This window comes from Hyla sarda, chromosome 8, assembly GCF_029499605.1.
Source record: "Hyla sarda isolate aHylSar1 chromosome 8, aHylSar1.hap1, whole genome shotgun sequence".
NCBI classification, from domain to species: domain Eukaryota; kingdom Metazoa; phylum Chordata; class Amphibia; order Anura; family Hylidae; genus Hyla; species Hyla sarda.
The window spans coordinates 223,739,625-223,759,862 of NC_079196.1; the positions used below are offsets into that span (position 1 = coordinate 223,739,625).

Here is a 20,238-nt window from a genome sequence, read left to right on the forward strand (position 1 = left end):
AAGTGAGGCCCCCACCCGCGGCTTTTTTCTCGGGTGGGAGGTCGTCTCTTACTTTTTCGAGACATCTGGACCTTGGGTCAGGGACGTGGTGTCCAACGGTTACCGAATCGCATTCGCCTCCCTTCCGGGGGATCGCTTTTTTTGTTCCCGGGGCCCCCGGTCGCCTTCTCTGGCGAAGCAATTTCTAGAGGCGCTCCAGTCTCTGCTTCTCCAGGGGGTTATCATTCCCATTCCTCCAGGGGAATGGTTCCGGGGTTTCTATTCCAATCTTTTTGTGGTTCCCAAGTCGGACGGTTCTGTGCGACCAATCCTAGACCTCAAGCGTCTCAACCGTCATCTTCTCTTCCGTCACTTCGGAATGGAATCTCTCCGTTCCGTGGTGGCGTCCCTGGAACAATGGGAGTTTCTTTCATCGGTGGACATCAAGGATACCTACCTCCATGTGCCAGGTCATCATCGGTACCTCCGCTTTGTGGTTCCAGAGGGGCATTTTCATTTCGTAGCCCTCCCCATTGGTCTGGCCTCGGCTCCTCGGGTCTTTACCAAGATCCTTGCGCCAGTGATGAGCCTGTTGCGGTCGAGGGGAGTCTCGGTGATACCCTACCTGGACGACCTTCTCATCAAGGCTCCAACCAGAGCCCAGACTCTGGAGAATGTGGACATCACTCTCCACACTCTGGATCGCTTCGGGTGGATGGTCATCCGGGACAAGTCAGTCCTCTGTCCTACCCAGTCTATAACCTTCTTGGGACTTCGCTTCGACACGGCCTCTGCTGAATTTGCCTCACGCCGGACAAACGTCTGTCGCTTCTGTCGGGGTCCGCTCCTTTCGGACCCAGGTCAGTCCCCATCCGCACTTGTATGGAAGTCCTGGGTCGGATGGTGGCAACTATGGAGGCCGTACCCTTTGCCCAGTTTCTTTACCGCCCCCTTCAACTGGCGATTCTCTCTCGATGGGACAGGTCTCCTCTGTCCCTCGATCGTCAGATTGTTCTCCCTCGCTGGGTCCGTCAGACTCTGCTCTGGTGGCTCTGCCCCCCTTCTTCTCCAAGGGCGGTCATTTCTTCACCTTCACTGGCAGGGCAGTCATTTCTTCCCCTTCACTGGCAGGTAGTTACAACAGATGCCAGCCTGTCGGGCTGGGGCGGCGTGTCAGGGATTGGACGGTTCAGGGACTCTGGTCTCCCCGAGAGACCCTTCTTCCGATGAACATATTGGAATTACGGGCGATTCTTCTTTGTCTTCTTCATTGGGAGTCCCGGCTTCAGTCCCGTCCTGTCCGCGTCCAGTCGCTGCTCGGCAGCCATGGCCGAGGTGACCAGGATTCTCCTCTGGGCGGAAAGCAAGTCCGGGACCCTCAGGTTCTGGCCGTGGGCGCCCTAGTGTTTTCTTGGGCGGGGTTTCCCTACCCTATCTGTTCCCTCCCCTTCCGCTCCTTCCCAGGGCTCTGAGGAAGCTCAAAACAGAGGGCATCCCCGCCATTCTGGTAGCTCCAGATTTGCCCCGAAGGTCGCGGTATGCCGACGTAGTCAGGCTCCTGGACGACGCTCTACTGCGCCTTCCGCTCCGCCCGGACCTGCTCTCTCAGGGTCCTCTTTGCCACCCCAATTTACAGTCGCTGCATTTGACGGCGTGGCAGTTGAGACCGTGGTTTTGAGGGCCCGCGGGTTCTCTTCCCAAGTCATTCACACCATGCTCAGGGCTCGTAAGCCCTCCTCCGCAAGAATTTACCTCCGTACTTGGCGGTCTTGTTTTCGTTGGTGTGAAGCTCAGGATTTATCCCCTGTAATCTTTCTCTGTTCCCCGTCTTCTCTCCTTTTTGCAATCGGGTTTGGAACTGGGATTGTCTGTCAGTTCACTTAAAGGTCAGGTTTCGGCTCTTGCTGTTCTTTTCCAGCAGCCCCTGGCTTCTAATTCTCATGTTCGGACCCTCCTTCAAGGAGTGGCGCACGTTGTTCCTCCTTATCGGTCACCCTCTCCCCCTTGGGACTTGAATTTGGTTCTGAGTGCCCTCCAGAGTGCACCCTTTGAGCCCCTTAGAGAGGTGTCTCTCCGCCTCCTTTCTTGGAAAGTGGCGTTTCTTGTTGCTGTCACCTCCATCCGGAGGGTGTCTGAATTGACAGCTCTCTCCTCCCGTTCTCCGTTTCTGGTGATCCACCAGGACAAGGTTGTTTTTTACGGCCAGACCCTAACTTTTTGCCTAAGGTGGTTTCAGCCTTTCATCTCAATGAGGACATTGTCCTCCCGTCTTTTTGTCCTGCTCCTTCTCATCCTAAGGAGCGCTTACTACACAAGCTGGATGTTGTTCGGGCTGTTCGGTCTTCTCTCTCCATCACTTCTTCTTTTCGTCAGTGTGATTCCTTTTTCGTCCTTACGGAAGGTCGTCGCAAGGGATAACCTGCTTCCAGGGCCGCCATTTCTCGGAGGATTCGGTCCGCCATTTCGGAAGCCTATCGCTGCTAGGGGAAGATTCCTCCTTTCAGGGTTGTGGCTCATTCTACCTGTTCTGTTGGGGGATCCTGGGCTCTCCAGAATAGAGCCTCGGCCACGCAGATTTGCAGGGCGGCTACCTGGTCGTCTTGCACACTTTCGCGAGGTTTTACCGAGTCCATACTTTTGCATCGGCTGATGCTAGTCTGGGTCGTAAAGTGTTGCAGGCGGCAGTGGATCGGCCATCTGCCTGACTGTTTATCTGCCCACCTAAGGGACGGCTTTGGTACGTCCCACGGTCTGTGTCCCCCAATAGAGCCGATAGAGAAAAGGAGATTTTTGTTTACTTACCGTAAAATCTCTTTCTCGGAGCATCCATTGGGGAACACAGCTCCCGCCCTTTTTGGGATTTACTTTGGTTCTCTGTCCGAGGGTGTGTTCAGTTATGTTTTTTTTTTCTTCTGGTTCTTGGACAGTTTTGGGTTTTTCTTTGACCTGTTGGTCTCCTCCTATTGCTCTGGAACTTAAACTGATTAGCTCAGAGCCTGAAGGCGGGTATATCCTGCTGGGAGGAGCCGACTTTTTTTATTACCATAGTGTCACACCTCCTAGAGACAGCAGCATACACCCACGGTCTGTGTCCCCCAATGGATCCTCCGAGAAAGAGATTTTACGGTAAGTAAACAAAAATCTCCTTTTATTTTCCAGTTTAGGGACATTTAGTTTCTTATTCCCTTTTATTTTCCTGTTTTTAAGTGGGGACTCAGGAACATAGCGTTCACTGTTTTCCCCATTTGCGATTGAGGGGGCACAGGCATCGTGGATGTACTGTCAACCCCCTCTCGCCAACGGTCAGCGCCTGGGGTTGTACCTCATGGGTCCGGGTCCCCCACCTTTCCCTGCTCGTCTCGCTGTTACAGCCCGGCATGATGCAGGTGACTAAAAGCTGACTGAAGACTTCATTAGGTAAGTTCTTCTGATAAGGTGAGTATTTTTCTCCTTTCTTTCAGCTTAGAACCTCTATTCTCAACCTCTGGAGACCCCACCTTGGAGCCCACTCCTCTTCTACGGGACACCTGTCCTAGTACTGTAGGTGGGGTGGGTTCCCTTTTATTAGTATGTGTGCAGTGGTGTGGGACTGTTTTCACTTTACTACCGGCGCTGCCTCTGTGCTGACACCAGTATTTACTTTTACATTGTGGGTCTCCCGGCGCTGCCTCTGCCGTCACCAGCGCTTATACTGCAGCGCGGTCCTGCGCTTCCTTGTACAGAAGCCTGCATCATCTCAGAGAGCGCAGATGTGCCTCTCTTCTCCCCGCTCGGCCTTGCTCATGCTCTGGCACGCGGGCTACATTACCTGCACCACGCTCCACAGTTTACTTGCGGCTAGCGCCGACCCTCTTGCTCCATTTGCTTCAATTGGCGAACGGAGCACAGGGTTTTGCACTGCAGGCGGCAAATTTTTCTCTAGGGTACCTTAATGGCCGCAGGCTTCTTTGCCATTTTGGCAGGATCCCTTCTATCATGTGCAGGCACGCGAAAATACTGTTTTCTTCTGCCAATCAGCGCTCTGTGAGCGTGGCAGCCTGCCCTTGCATCAATAGGCGGCATTCTAGCCCTAAATCCGGCCCCCTGCTTCTCATTGGTCCTGACCTCGTTCTCTCCTGTCTTTTCAGCTGCAGAAGTTCTCCTCAGCTGCTACTTTTTTGCCGGGGACACAGGCTCAGGTGAGATTGTTTCATATCTCCTTTTTTTCTGCTATGTCCGTGTCCAGAACTGTCCCTCCCTCTAGGCAGGTACCTGGAACCCTGGTCTCCTATTATACTTGCAAGGGCTGTAATGTTAAAATGTCTGGTTCTGCTGAACCCACTTGTTCCTCCTGCACCACTGCACCCCCCGACCCCCCCCCCCCCGTGATTCTACTCAGGATGCTCCCCCAAACGCTGTGGCTCTGCTATTCCTCCAGTTTGGGTATCCTCCCTCTCACAGTCTATTTCTGACTTGGCACAAGTTTCCCGCTCTGTGGTGACTTACGCCGACCCTCCAGAGGGGCTCGCTCTCACTCTCCCTGTACAAAACGATCTCACAAGCGTAATAGGGATGTTTCCTCTGACTCATCTCCAGAGTCTTCTAGCATACATAGGCGCTCCCATCACAGGTATCGCCCCTCTGCTCCAGCCTTCTGTAAGCGTCCCTCTTCCAGAGGACGCTCCCCTGGTCGCCACTCTGGCTCTCCAGAAACGCGTACCAGGTCAGTGGCTGCCTCCACTCGTTCACACTCCCCAGGAGAAATTGTAGAGGAGATCTCTGACTCGGCCTCTGATTCAGAGGACCAACCAGATTCGGCTGACACGGTGGACACATTGGTTTCGGCCATAAGGGACACCTTCCATTTAGAGGACCCAGGAACTTTGGACATGGCTCCAGAAGTTTCTTTTCACCATGCCCGACCGGCACCCAAGGTTTTCAGCTCTCATGCTGAATTTGAAGCCTTGCTGGAGTCCGCCTGGAGGCATCCGGACAAGAATTTTCAAGAGGCAACAAAGGTTCAAGCACGGTATCCCTTCCCCAAGGATGTCATTGCTCGGTGGTCCTCCCCTCCGATTGTGGACCCACCGGTCTCCCGCCTATCTAAGGCGACTATCTTGCCCTTGGTTGATGCTGCTTCCTCTAAGGATCCAGCGGACAAAAAGTTGGAGACTCTGGCAAAATTTGCCTTGGAAGCAGAAGGTTCTTTACTCCTTCCTGTGTTTGCTTCTGCTTGGGTGTCAAAAGCTCTTTCGGTCTGGGCCTCCCAACTCCACCAGGGAATTCTTTCTGGATCCTCTTCAGAGGATTTGGCTGACTTGGCTCTCCAAGTCTGGAGACTTTCTGTGTTCCGCTTCCATGCAGTCGGCCCGCTGTGCTGCCTTTGCCACTGGCAACCTAGTGGCCCTCCGTCGCTCCATGTGGTTCAAAGCCTGGGATGCGGACGCCGCTTCCAAGAAGTCTCACTGAGCTTCCCTTTACAGGGTCTCGGCTTTTTGGTAAGCGCCTGGATGAAATTATATCGGAGGCGACCGGGGGTAAGAGTTCCTTATTACCTCAAAATAAGGCTTGCAGTACTGCCTCCTGTCGCAAGTCAACCACCTTTCGGACCTTTGGTGCCACTAAAGGGGCCAGGCAGGCACCTTCGTGGGATAAGAAGGCTTCCTCCTTCCAGACCCGTCCATCCTGGAAGTCGGACACCCGTTCCGGCCGTTTTGCGGCCAAAGCAGGTACCCGCAAACCTACTTCGGCCTGAAGTGACGCCCCCACCCGCAGATTTTTCTCGGGTGGGAGGTCTTCTGTTACTCTTCCGGTACGTCTGGACCGCGCATGTGCAGGACTCCTGGGTCAGGGACATGGTATCCAATGGTTACCGGATCGAGTTTGCCTCCCTTCCAAGGGATCGTTTTTTCCTTTCTCGAGCCCCACGGTCCCTCTCTCTAGCAAAAGCCTTTTGGGGTGCGCTACAGTCCCTCCTCATCCAGGGTGTCATTGTCCCAGTGCCTCCCAAGGAACATTTCCGAGGTTTTTATTCCAACCTTTTTGTAGTCACCAAGAAAGGGGGTTCTGTACCATCTTGGATCTCAAGCGCCTCAACCAACATCTCCTCCTGTGCCATTTCCGCATGGAGTCTCTCCGTTTGGTCGTGGTGACCATGGATCAAGGGGAGTTTCTTTCTTCAGTGGACATCAGGGATGCCTACCTCCACGTTCCGAAATTCCCAGGATACCAGCGGTACCTCCGCTTTGCTGTCCCGGAAGGCCATTTCCAGTTTGTGGCTCTCCCCTTTTGGCTGGCCACTGCCAAGGTCCTTGCGCCGGTGATCGGCCTTCTATGGACCAGAGGGGTCTTGGTGATTCCTTACTTGGACGACCTCCTGATCAAGGCTCCATCCAGGGACCAGAATCTGGAGAGTCTCACCCTAACCCTTCAGGCCTTGTCTCGTTTCGGCTGGATGGTCAATCGGGACAAGTCCAACCTCTCTCCCACTCAGTCCCCGGTTTTTCTGGGACTTCAGTTCGACACCCAGTCTGCCCGGGTTCGCCTCCCGCCGGACAAGCGACTGACTCTCCTGTCGGAGGTTCGGATACTCTGGGACCCCATCCCAGTTTCCATTCGCTTTTGCATGGAAGTCCTGGGTCGGATGGTGGCGGCCATGGAGGCCGTTCCCTTCGCTCAGTTTCATTTTCGACCCCTTCAACTGGCGATTCTATCCGGATGGGACAGGTCTCCCTTGTCCCTCGATTGCAAGATTGTCCTTCCTCTGACGTCTCGCCGGTCCCTTCTGTGGTGGCTTCGCTCCACCCTACTTCTTCGGGGACGCTCCTTCCTGCCCCTCCACTGGCTGGTCGTTACGACAGATGCCAGCCTTTCGGGTTGGGGGTTTGTTTTCCGAGACTGGACAGTCCAGGGCCTTTGGTCTCCCCGAGAGACACTTCTCCCAATCAACATCTTAGAGCTGAGGCCAATCTACCTCTGCCTGTTACACTGGGAGATTCTTCTTCAGGGCTGCCCGGTTCGTGTCCAGTCTGACAACTCCACTGCTGTGGCGTACATCAATCGCCAGGGCGGCACTTGCAGCTTGGTGGCGATGGTCGAAGTTTCCAAGATTCTTCTCTGGGCGGAACTCAGGGTTCCAGCCATCTAGGCGATTCACATCCAAGGAGTACACATTTGGGAAGCGGACTTCCTAAGCCGGTCCTCTCCCGACCCCGGCGAGTGGTCCCTTCATCCGGAGGAGTTTGTGGAGATCTGCAACCTCTGGGGCACTCCAGATGTGGACCTCTTTGCATCCCGCCACAACTGGAAGGTTCCCCTCTTTGTGACGAAGTCCCCGGACCCCCGAGCTCTAACCATGGATACGCTGGTGATTCCTTGGTCGGGCTTCGCCCTACTCTATCTGTTCCCTCCTCTTCCCCTCCCTCCCAGGGTCCTGAGGAAGCACAGCAGAAGGCGTTCCCGCCATTCTCGTGGCTCCGGACTGGCCTCGGAGGGCGTGGTACGCCAACGTCGTCCGGCTTCTGGACGACGTTTCGCTGCGCCTTCCGCTTCGTCCAGACCTTCTCTCTCAGGGTCCCCTGTGCCACCCCAATTTACCGTCGCTGCATTTGACGGCGTGGTGGTTGAGACGGCGTGGTGGTTGAGCCCAAAGCTTCTCAACCCAGGTGATTTGCACCATGCTCAGGGCACGCAAGCCCTCTTCCGCGAGGATTTACCACCATACCTGGCGGTCTTCTTTTCATTGGTGTGAATCTCAATCTTTTTCTCCAGTGGTGTTCTCCCTCCCCGTCTCCTTTCCTTTTTGCAGTCAGGGCTGGAACATCAATTAGCTCTCAGCTCCCTAAAGGGTCAAGTTTCGGCCCTTTCCATTCTCTTCCAAGGCCCTTTGGCGTCTGATTCTCATGTTCGGACTTTCCTTCAGGGAGCTGCCCACGCGGCCCCTCCTTACAGGTCCTCTACACCACCTTGGGATCTGAACTTGGTCCTTGGCGCCCTGCAGGGTGATCCCTTTGAACCCCTCAGGGAGGTTTCCCTTCGTCTCCTTTCCTGAAAGGTGGCATTCCTTATGGCAATTACCTCTATTAAACGGGTTTCAGAATTAGCGGCTCTCTCCTGCTGCTCTCCCTTCCTAATCATCCACCAGGACAAGGTTGTTTTTCTTCCGGTCCCTTATTTTTTACCTAAGGTGGTTTCCACCTTCCACCTCAATGAGGACATCGTCCTCCCGTCCTTTTGCCCCGCTCTGTCTCATCCCGGGGAGTGTTTGCTCCATAAACTGGATGTGGTACGGGCCGTACGAACCTACCTCTCTATCACGTCTTCCTTTTGTCAATGTGATTCCTTTTTTGTTCTTACGGACGGTCGCCGTAAAGGTCAACCTGCTTTCAAGGACACCATTTCGCGGAGGATCAGGTCTGCCATTTCGGAAGCTTACCGTTGTAGGGGGAAGATCCCTTCCTTCAAGGTTTCAGCTCATTCCACGCATTCTGTCGGAGCTTCCTGGGCTCTCCTTAACAGGGCTTCAGCCTCTCAAGTCTGTAAGGCGGCTACCAGGTCATCCTTGCACACTTTTACTAAATTCTACCAGGTTCATACCTTTGCATTTGCTGATGCTAGTCTAGGCCGTAATGGTGTTGCAGGTGGCGGTGGCCCAGCCTGCCCCCTGATTGTTTTCTGTGCCCCCCCCCCCCCCCTAGGGACGGCTTTGGTACGTCCCAAGGTCTGTGTCCCCCAATAGAGCCAATAGAGAAAAGGAGATTTTTTGTTCTTACCGTAAAATCCTTTTCTCTGAAGATCCATTGGGGGACACAGCTCCCGCCCTTTCTTTTGGTGTTCCTGGTTTGGTTACCTGTTCAGTTATTTTTTGTTCTGTGGCTACCTCGGACTGGTCTTGGTTTTCTGCCTTTCAGTCCTCTCCTACTGCTCTTGGACTAAACTGATTACCTCAGGCTCTGTAGGCGGGTATATCCTGCTGGGAGGAGCCGACTTTTTTGATTTCCATAGTGTCAAGTCTCCTAGCAACAACAGCATATACCCAAGGTCTGCGTCCCCCAATTGATCCTCCGAGAAAAGGAATTTATGGTAAGAACAAAAAACCTCCTTTTTTACATATCAACTGGCTCCAGAAAGTTAAACAGATTTGTAAATTACTTCTATTAAAAAATCTTAATCCTTTCAGTACTTATGAGCTTCTGAAGTTAAGGTTGTTCTTTTCTGTCTAAGTGCTCTCTGATGACACGTGTCTCGGGAACCGCCCAGTTTAGAAGAGGTTTGCTATGGGGATTTGCTTCTAAACTGGGCGGTTCCCGAGACACGTGTCATCAGAGAGCACTTAGACAGAAAAGAACAACCTTAACTTCAGAAGCTCATAAGTACTGAAAGGATTAAGATTTTTTTAATAGATGTAATTTACAAATCTGTTTAACTTTCTGGAGCCAGTTGATATATAAAAAAAAGTTTTTTCCTGGATAACCCCTTTAACCTCTTAAGGACCAAGGACGTATGAGTACGTCCTTGGTCCCGCTCCCGTGATATAACACGGGGTCCCACGGTGACCCCGCATCATATCATGGCGGGCCCGGCGTCATAGTGAAGCCGGGACCCCTATGGGAGCTATAACACTGCAAAAAAAAAGTGAAAAAAAAAAGTGAATAAAGATCATTTAACCCCTTCCCTATTAAAAGTTTGAATCACCCCCCTTTTCCCATAAAAAAAAAAAATACAGTGTAAATAAAAATAAACATGTGGTATCGCCGCGTGCGGAAATGTCCGAATTATAAAAATATATTGTTAATTAAACCGCACGGTAAACGGCGTACGCAAAGAAAAATTCCAAAGTCCCAAATAGTGCATTTTTGGTCACTTTTTATATCATGAAAAAATGAATAATCAATAAGTCCTATCAATGCAAAATGGTACTGTTAAAAACTTCAGATCACGGCGCAAAAAATTAGCCCTCAAACCACCCCATACGCGGAAAAGTAAAAAAAGTTATAGGGGTCAGAAGATGACAATTTTAAACGTATTAATTTTCCTGCATGAAGTTATGATTTTTTCCAGAAGTACGACAAAATCAAACCTATATAAGTAGGGGATCATTTTAATCGTATGGACCTACAGAATAAAGATAAGGTGTAATTTTTACCGAAAAATGTACTATGTAGAAACGGAAGCCCCCAAAAATTACAAAACTGCGTTTTTTTTTTCCAATTTTGTCTCACAATGATTTTTTTTTTCCGTTTCACCGTAGATTTTTGGGCAAAATGACTGACGTCATTACAAAGTAGAATTGGTGGCGCAAAAAATAAGCCATCATATGGATTTTTAGGTGCAAAATTGAAAGAGTTATGATTTTTTAAAGGCAAGGAGCAAAAAAATGAAAGTGCAAAAACGGAAAAAACCCCGGTCCTTAAAGGGTTAAGCAACTCAATACAATAAACCTCCCACCCACACCCTTCCTTCATCCTAGACCACTCCCACAAAATTAGAGGAAATGCAAGATGTCATATTATAATGAGAAGAAACATTTAACAACCAATCAATAACGAGTTTGAGTGACAAATTCACTAACAGGGATGACAGGAACACCGAAAAATACAGGGAGACAAGAGACGTGACACAGGCACCAAACAGGCAATCTGCACAAATAAGGTAAAAACCGAAGAATGATAGGGAGAGTAATGTGCAAGAAGATATCAGACCTTATTACCAGGAGTGCCCTCCAAATTCCCTGGGGAACAGTATATTACCTGCACAGGGGCAAGATAACATTACCCCCCTCCAGAAACTCCCATAACCCTCGGAAACGCCTCCATAGGAGACCTCTGTAAGTAAGAAGAGGGCAGACCAGGGGTGTCAATCCAGTGGCCCCAGATAGATTAAAATTTCTTCAGAGCCTTCCATTTGGTATAAACCCCCTTCTCCAGACGAAAAATATGATTAAAGGGGTACTCCGGTGGAAAACTTTTAAATTTTTTTATTCTTTTTTTTTAAATCAACTATCAGCTGCTGTATACTACAGAGGAAATTCTTTTTTTTTTTCTGTCTGACCACAGTGCTCTCTGCTGACACCTCTGTCCATTTTAGGAACTGTCCAGAGCAGGAGAGGTTTAATATGGGGATTATTTCCTGCTCTTGACAGTCCCTGACATAGACAGAGGTGTCAGCAGAGAACACTGTAGTTGTGACAGAAAGGAAATCCAAAAAGAAAAGAACTTCCTCTGTAGTATACAGCCGCTAATAAATTCTGGCAGGATTAGGATTTTTTAATAGAAGTAATTTACAAATCTGTTTAACTTTCTGGCATCAGTTGATTTAAAAAAAAAAAAAAATTCCACCGTAGTTCCCCTTTAAGCTTAGTGACTAGCCCAGGTAGGTGGGGAGGCCCTCAATCAATTCTGCACTATCAATTAACATGCGGGTGCAACCCGCTGCCCTCATCACCTTCCTCTAGACAGCCAAGGAGACATGTAAGAGCAGATGTAGGAATGGGGAGACCATACACCCACATCATTATCTGAACCACCTCCCTCCAGAATTGCGCAGTCCCACATATGAGCGCAGTCCCACATCACATGCATCAAATGGGCATCAGGCCGTGCACATCTAGGACAACAATGTTTACACGTTTAGTCTTCTGTCCTGACTAAATCCATACAGAATCTGATAACTTTCCCCAGATTAGCAGATTCCAAGTGAGTATGGAATATTTAATGGTGTGAAAAAATATCAGTGTAAAATGACAAATACACTGCAGATTATAAAGTACACAGGATGTTTATAATTGTCGCAGATTCTGCAGATTATAAAGTACACAGGATGTTTATAATTGTCACAGATTCTGCAGATTATAAAGTACTCAGGATGTTTATGATTGTCACAGATTCTGCAGATTATAAAGTACTCAGGATGTTTATAATTGTCGCAGATTCTGCAGATTATAAAGTACTCAGGATGTTTATAATTGTCGCAGATTCTGCAGATTATAAAGTACACAGGATGTTTATAATTGTCGCAGATTCTGCAGATTATAAAGTGCACAGGATGTTTATAATTGTCACAGATTCTGCAGATGATAAAGTACACAGCATGTTTATAATTGTCACAGATTCTGCAGATTATAAAGTACTCAGGATGTTTATAATTGTCACAGATTCTGCAGATTATAAAGTACACAGGATGTTTATAATTGTCGCAGATTCTGCAGATTATAAAGTACTCAGGATGTTTATAATTGTCACAGATTCTGCAGATTATAAAGTACACAGGATGTTTATAATTGTCGCAGATTCTGCAGATTATAAAGTGCACAGGATGTTTATAATTGTCACAGATTCTGCAGATTATAAAGTACACAGCATGTTTATAATTGTCGCAGATTCTGCAGATTATAAAGTACTCAGGATGTTTATAATTGTCACAGATTCTGCAGATTATAAAGTACACAGGATGTTTATAATTGTCGCAGATTCTGCAGATTATAAAGTACTCAGCATGTTTATAATTGTCACAGATTCTGCAGATTATAAAGTACTCAGGATGTTTATAATTGTCGCAGATTCTGCAGATTATAAAGTACACAGGATGTTTATAATTGTCACAGATTCTGCAGATTATAAAGTGCACAGGATGTTTATAATTGTCACAGATTCTGCAGATTATAAAGTACTCAGGATGTTTATAATTGTCACAGATTCTGCAGATTATAAAGTACTCAGGATGTTTATAATTGTCACAGATTCTGCAGATTATAAAGTACTCAGGATGTTTATAATTGTCACAGATTCTGCAGATTATAAAGTACACAGGATGTTTATAATTGTCGCAGATTCTGCAGATTATAAAGTACTCAGGATGTTTATAATTGTCGCAGATTCTGCAGATTATAAAGTACACAGGATGTTTATAATTGTCACAGATTCTGCAGATTATAAAGTACTCAGCATGTTTATAATTGTCACAGATTCTGCAGATTATAAAGTACATAGGATGTTTATAATTGTCGCAGATTCTGCAGATTATAAAGTACACAGGATGTTTATAATTGTCGCAGATTCTGCAGATTATAAAGTACTCAGCATGTTTATAATTGTCACAGATTCTGCAGATTATAAAGTACACAGGATGTTTATAATTGTCGCAGATTCTGCAGATTATAAAGTACTCAGCATGTTTATAATTGTCACAGATTCTGCAGATTATAAAGTACTCAGCATGTTTATAATTGTCACAGATTCTGCAGATGATAAAGTACTCAGCATGTTTATAATTGTCGCAGATTCTGCAGATTATAAAGTACTCAGCATGTTTATAATTGTCACAGATTCTGCAGATTATAAAGTACTCAGCATGTTTATAATTGTCACAGATTCTGCAGATTATAAAGTACTCAGGATGTTTATAATTGTCACAGATTCTGCAGATTATAAAGTACTCAGGATGTTTATAATTGTCGCAGATTCTGCAGATTATAAAGTACTCAGGATGTTTATAATTGTCACAGATTCTGCAGATTATAAAGTATTTAGGATGTTTATAATTGTCACAGATTCTGCAGATTATAAAGTACTCAGGATGTTTATAATTGTCACAGATTCTGCAGATTATAAAGTACTCAGGATGTTTATAATTGTCGCAGATTCTGCAGATTATAAAGTACACAGGATGTTTATAATTGTCACAGATTCTGCAGATTATAAAGTACATAGGATGTTTATAATTGTCGCAGATTCTGCAGATTATAAAGTACACAGCATGTTTATAATTGTCGCAGATTCTGCAGATTATAAAGTACACAGGATGTTTATAATTGTCGCAGATTCTGCAGATTATAAAGTACTCAGCATGTTTATAATTGTCACAGATTCTGCAGATTATAAAGTACTCAGGATGTTTATAATTGTCGCAGATTCTGCAGATTATAAAGTACACAGGATGTTTATAATTGTCACAGATTCTGCAGATTATAAAGTACACAGCATGTTTATAATTGTCACAGATTCTGCAGATTATAAAGTACATAGGATGTTTATAATTGTCACAGATTCTGCAGATTATAAAGTACTCAGGATGTTTATAATTGTCACAGATTCTGCAGATTATAAAGTACTCAGCATGTTTATAATTGTCACAGATTCTGCAGATTATAAAGTACTCAGGATGTTTATAATTGTCGCAGATTCTGCAGATTATAAAGTACATAGGATGTTTATAATTGTCACAGATTCTGCAGATTATAAAGTACTCAGGATGTTTATAATTGTCACAGATTCTGCAGATTATAAAGTACTCAGGATGTTTATAATTGTCGCAGATTCTGCAGACTATAAAGTACATAGGATGTTTATAATTGTCGCAGATTCTGCAGATTATAAAGTACTCAGGATGTTTATAATTGTTGCAGATTCTGCAGATTATAAAGTACACAGGATGTTTATAATTGTCGCAGATTCTGCAGATTATAAAGTACTCAGCATGTTTATAATTGTCACAGATTCTGCAGATTATAAAGTACTCAGGATGTTTATAATTGTCGCAGATTCTGCAGATTATAAAGTACACAGGATGTTTATAATTGTCACAGATTCTGCAGATTATAAAGTACACAGGATGTTTATAATTGTCACAGATTCTGCAGATTATAAAGTACTCAGGATGTTTATAATTGTCGCAGATTCTGCAGATAATAAAGTACATAGGATGTTTATAATTGTCGCAGATTCTGCAGATTATAAAGTACTCAGAATGTTTATAATTGTCGCAGATTCTGCAGATTATAAAGTACTCAGGATGTTTATAATTGTCGCAGATTCTGCAGATTATAAAGTACTCAGAATGTTTATAATTGTCGCAGATTCTGCAGATTATAAAGTACTCAGGATGTTTATAATTGTCGCAGATTCTGCAGATTATAAAGTACTCAGGATGTTTATAATTGTCGCAGATTCTGCAGATTATAAAGTACTCAGCATGTTTATAATTGTCACAGATTCTGCAGATTATAAAGTACACAGGATGTTTATAATTGTAGCAGATTCTGCAGATTATAAAGTACACAGCATGTTTATAATTGTCGCAGATTCTGCAGATTATAAAGTACTCAGCATGTTTATAATTGTCACAGATTCTGCAGATTATAAAGTACTCAGCATGTTTATAATTGTCGCAGATTCTGCAGATTATAAAGTACTTAGGATGTTTATAATTGTCACAGATTCTGCAGATTATAAAGTACTCAGCATGTTTATAATTGTCACAGATTCTGCAGATTATAAAGTACACAGGATGTTTATAATTGTCACAGATTCTGCAGATTATAAAGTACTCAGGATGTTTATAATTGTCACAGATTCTGCAGATTATAAAGTACTCAGGATGTTTATAATTGTCGCAGATTCTGCAGATTATAAAGTACATAGGATGTTTATAATTGTCGCAGATTCTGCAGATTATAAAGTACTCAGGATGTTTATAATTGTCGCAGATTCTGCAGATTATAAAGTACTCAGGATGTTTATAATTGTCGCAGATTCTGCAGATTATAAAGTACATAGGATGTTTATTAGTGTTGCTCACGAATATTCGCAATTCGAATATTATTCGCGAATATCGCATATTCGCGAATTCGCGAATTTCGCGAATATAGCGCTATATATTCGTAATTATGAATATTCGTTTTTTTTTTTTTTTCACAGTACACATAACAGTGATCATCCCTCTCTGCTTCCAGCTTGTGTGGTGTAAAGAAGGCTGTAATACTACTGTGTGAGACTGGCGTGCGAAAATTCGCATATACGAAAATTAACACATGCGAATTTTCGCATATGCTACTTTTCGCATATGCGAATATTCACATATGTTAATTTTCGTATACGCGAAATTTTGCATATGCGAAAATAAAACAAGAATATAACGAATATGCGAATATTCGCGAATATATGACGAATATTCGTCCATATATTCGCGAATATTCGCGAATTCGAATATGGCCTATGCCGCTCAACACTAATGTTTATAATTGTCGCAGATTCTGCAGATTATAAAGTACACAGCATGTTTATAATTGTCGCAGATTCTGCAGATTATAAAGTACACAGCATGTTTATAATTGTCACAGATTCTGCAGATTATAAAGTACTCAGGATGTTTATAATTGTCACAGATTCTGCAGATTATAAAGTACTCAGGATGTTTATAATTGTCACAGATTCTGCAGATTATAAAGTACACAGGATGTTTATAATTGTCACAGATTCTGCAGATGATAAAGTACTCAGGATGTTTATAATTGTCACAGATTCTGCAGATTATAAAGTACTCAGCATGTTTATAATTGTCACAGATTCTGCAGATTATAAAGTACACAGGATGTTTATAATTGTCACAGATTCTGCAGATTATAAAGTACACAGGATGTTTATAATTGTCGCAGATTCTGCAGATTATAAAGTACACAGGATGTTTATAATTGTCACAGATTCTGCAGATTATAAAGTACACAGGATGTTTATAATTGTCACAGATTCTGCAGATGATAAAGTACTCAGGATGTTTATAATTGTCACAGATTCTGCAGATTATAAAGTACTCAGGATGTTTATAATTGTCACAGATTCTGCAGATTATAAAGTACTCAGCATGTTTATAATTGTCACAGATTCTTCTTTGAAAAGCTGTGATGTAGCTCCACTGATTTACAGTATGCAGATCTGCTGAACAATTCATGGCAGAAATCTGATGGCAGATTTGGATCACTATCACAGGTTATATCCAAAACCCTCATATGAAACATTAGGACATCCTTATTGGTCTGGATGATCCTTATTACCACATCTATCTCTTTTCAGAGCAGCTCGCTTAGGTTTAACACTTTTACCTATAATGCCCCCACTTTCCCATGACCATTGTTCTTTCCTTATAAACTGTGTGCTTTAGAAAGAAAAAAGTTAGAATAAAAGCCAACATCTGGCAGAAGTGGATTTGGATACATTGTGGATGATTGGAGGTAGGATTGCTATAGGCGATGACAAGAGGGAGACCCAATTTAAGGCTATGTTTACACACAGTATTTTGGGGCATTTTTTGAGCTATAAACGTTTGAAAAAAATTATGTGCAAACATAAAAACTAAATTGAGGCAAAAAATACTTTGTGTAAACATAGCCTAAATGTACCAGGGTAGAGTAAAAAAAAAAAAAAAATGATGAAACACAGGATTGGAAATAAATATAGTCAAGACTAGCCAGGGGGTCTAGTAATGGAGGGCAGGAAGAATATTTTGCAGTACAGAACCCAAAAGAATATTCAGGGAAGCCGGTCACAAAAGTTAAAGTGAAAGTAAAACACAAAACCAAAACAGGGTACAAGTATCCAGGGGCAGTGATGTCACAGTACAGGGTTAATATGTACAGTCACATCACAATACAAGGATAATACACACAATGATGTCACAGTACAGAGATAATACACAGTGATGTCACAGTACAGGTATAATACACCCAGTGATGTCACAGTACAGGGATAATACACACAGTGATGTCACAGTACAGGGATAATACACACAGTGATGTCAGTACAGGGATAATACACAGTGATGTCACAGTACAGGGATAATACACACAGTGATGTCACAGTACAGGTATAATACACACAGTGATGTCACAGTACAGGGATAATACACACAGTGATGTCAGTACAGGGATAATACACACAATGATGTCACAGTACAGGGATAAAACACAGTGATGTCACAGTACAGGCATAATACACACAGTGATGTCACAGTATAGGGATAAAACACACAGTGATGGCACAGTACAGGGATAATGCAAATTGATGTCACAGTACAGGGATAATACACATAGTGATGTCACAGTACAGGGATAATACACACAGTGATATTACAGTACAAGAATAGTACACAGTGATGTCACAGTAGAGGGATAATACACAGTGATGTCACAGTACACAGTACGGGGATAATACAGTGATGGCACAGTACAGGGATAATACACACAATGATGTCACAGTACAGGGATAATACACAGTGATGTCACAGTACAGGGATAATACACACAGTGATGTCACAGTACAGGGATAATACACACAGTGATGTCACAGTACAGAGATAATACACACAGTGATGTCACAGTACAGGTATAATACACACAGTGATGTCACAGTACAGGGATAATACACACAGTGATGTCACAGTGCAGGGATAATACACACAATGATGTCACAGTACAGAGATAATACACAGTGATGTCACAGTACAGGTATAATACACCCAGTGATGTCACAGTACAGGTATAATACACACAGTGATGTCACAGTGAAGGGATAATACACACAATGATGTCACAGTACAGAGATAATAACCAGTGATGTCACAGTACAGGTATAATACACCCAGTGATGTCACAGTACAGGTATAATACACACAGTGATGTCACAGTACAGGGATAATACACACAATGATGTCAGTACAGAGATAATACACAGTGATGTCACAGTACAGGTATAATACACACAGTGATGTCACAGTGCAGGGATAATACACACAATGATGTCACAGTACAGAGATAATAACCAGTGATGTCACAGTACAGGTATAATACACCCAGTGATGTCACAGTACAGGTATAATACACACAGTGATGTCACAGTACAGGGATAATACACACAATGATGTCAGTACAGAGATAATACACAGTGATGTCACAGTACAGGTATAATACATCCAGTGATGTCACAGTACAGGTATAATACACACAGTGATGTCACAGTACAGGGATAATACACACAGTGATGTCAGTACAGGGATAATACACAGTGATGTCACAGTACAGGTATAATACACCCAGTGATGTCACAGTACAGGTATAATACACACAGTGATGTCACAGTACAGGGAGAATACACACAGTTATGTCAGTACAGGGATAATACATACAATGATGTCACAGTACAGGTATAATACACAGTGATGTCACAGTACAGGCATAATACACACAGTGATGTCACAGTATAGGGATAATACACACAGTGATGGCACAGTACAGGGATAATACACATTGATGTCACAGTACAGGGATAATACACACAGTGATGTCACAGTACAGGGATAATACACACAGTGATGTCAGTACAGGGATAATACACAGTGATGTCACAGTACAGGTATAATACACCCAGTGATGTCACAGTACAGGTATAATACACACAGTGATGTCACAGTACAGGGAGAATACACACAGTTATGTCAGTACAGGGATAATACATACAATGATGTCACAGTACAGGGATAATACACAGTGATGTCACAGTACAGGCATAATACACACAGTGATGTCACAGTATAGGGATAATACACACAGTGATGGCACAGTACAGGGATAATACACATTGATGTCACAGTACAGGGATAATACACAGTGATGTCACAGTACAGGCATAATACACACAGTGATGTCACAGTACAGGGATAATACACACAGTGATGGCACAGTACAGGGATAATACACATTGATGTCACAGTACAGGGATAATACAGTGATGTCACAGTACAGGGATAATACACAGTGATGTCACAGTACAGGGATAATACACAGTGATATCACAGTACAGGGATAATACACACAGTGATGTCACAGTACAGGGATAATACACACAGTGATGTCACAGTACAGGGATAATACACACAGTGATGTCACAGTAGAGGGATAATACACAGTGATGTCACAGTACAGGGATAATACAGTGATGGCACAGTACAGGGACAATACACACAATGATGTCACAGTACAGGGATAATACACAGTGATGTCACAGTACAGGGATAATACACACAGTGATGTCACAGTACAGGGATAATACACAGTGATGTCACAGTACAGGGATAATGCACAGTGATGTCACAGTACAGGGATAATACACAGTGATATCACAGTACGGGGATAATACACACAGTGATGTCACAGTACAGGGATAATATACACAGTGATGTCACAGTACAGGGATAATACACACAGTGATGTCACAGTACAGGGATAATACACAGTGATGTCACAGTACAGGGATAATACACAGTGATGTCACAGTACAGGGATAATACACACAGTGATGTCACAGTACAGGGATAATACACAGTGATGTCACAGTACAGGGATAATACATAGTGATATCACAGTACGGGGATAATACACACAGTGATGTCACAGTACAGGGATAATATACACAGTGATGTCACAGTACAGGGATAATATACACAGTGATGTCACAG

General features: G+C 44.3%; 1 protein-coding gene across 2 annotated transcripts in view; it reads left to right on the forward strand.

The window, feature by feature from the left end:
- The window catches only part of LOC130283840 (uncharacterized), a 119,201-nt gene that overhangs the window by 71,075 nt on the left and 27,888 nt on the right, over nucleotides 1-20,238 (forward strand). The gene's annotated exons all lie outside the window — the stretch shown is intronic.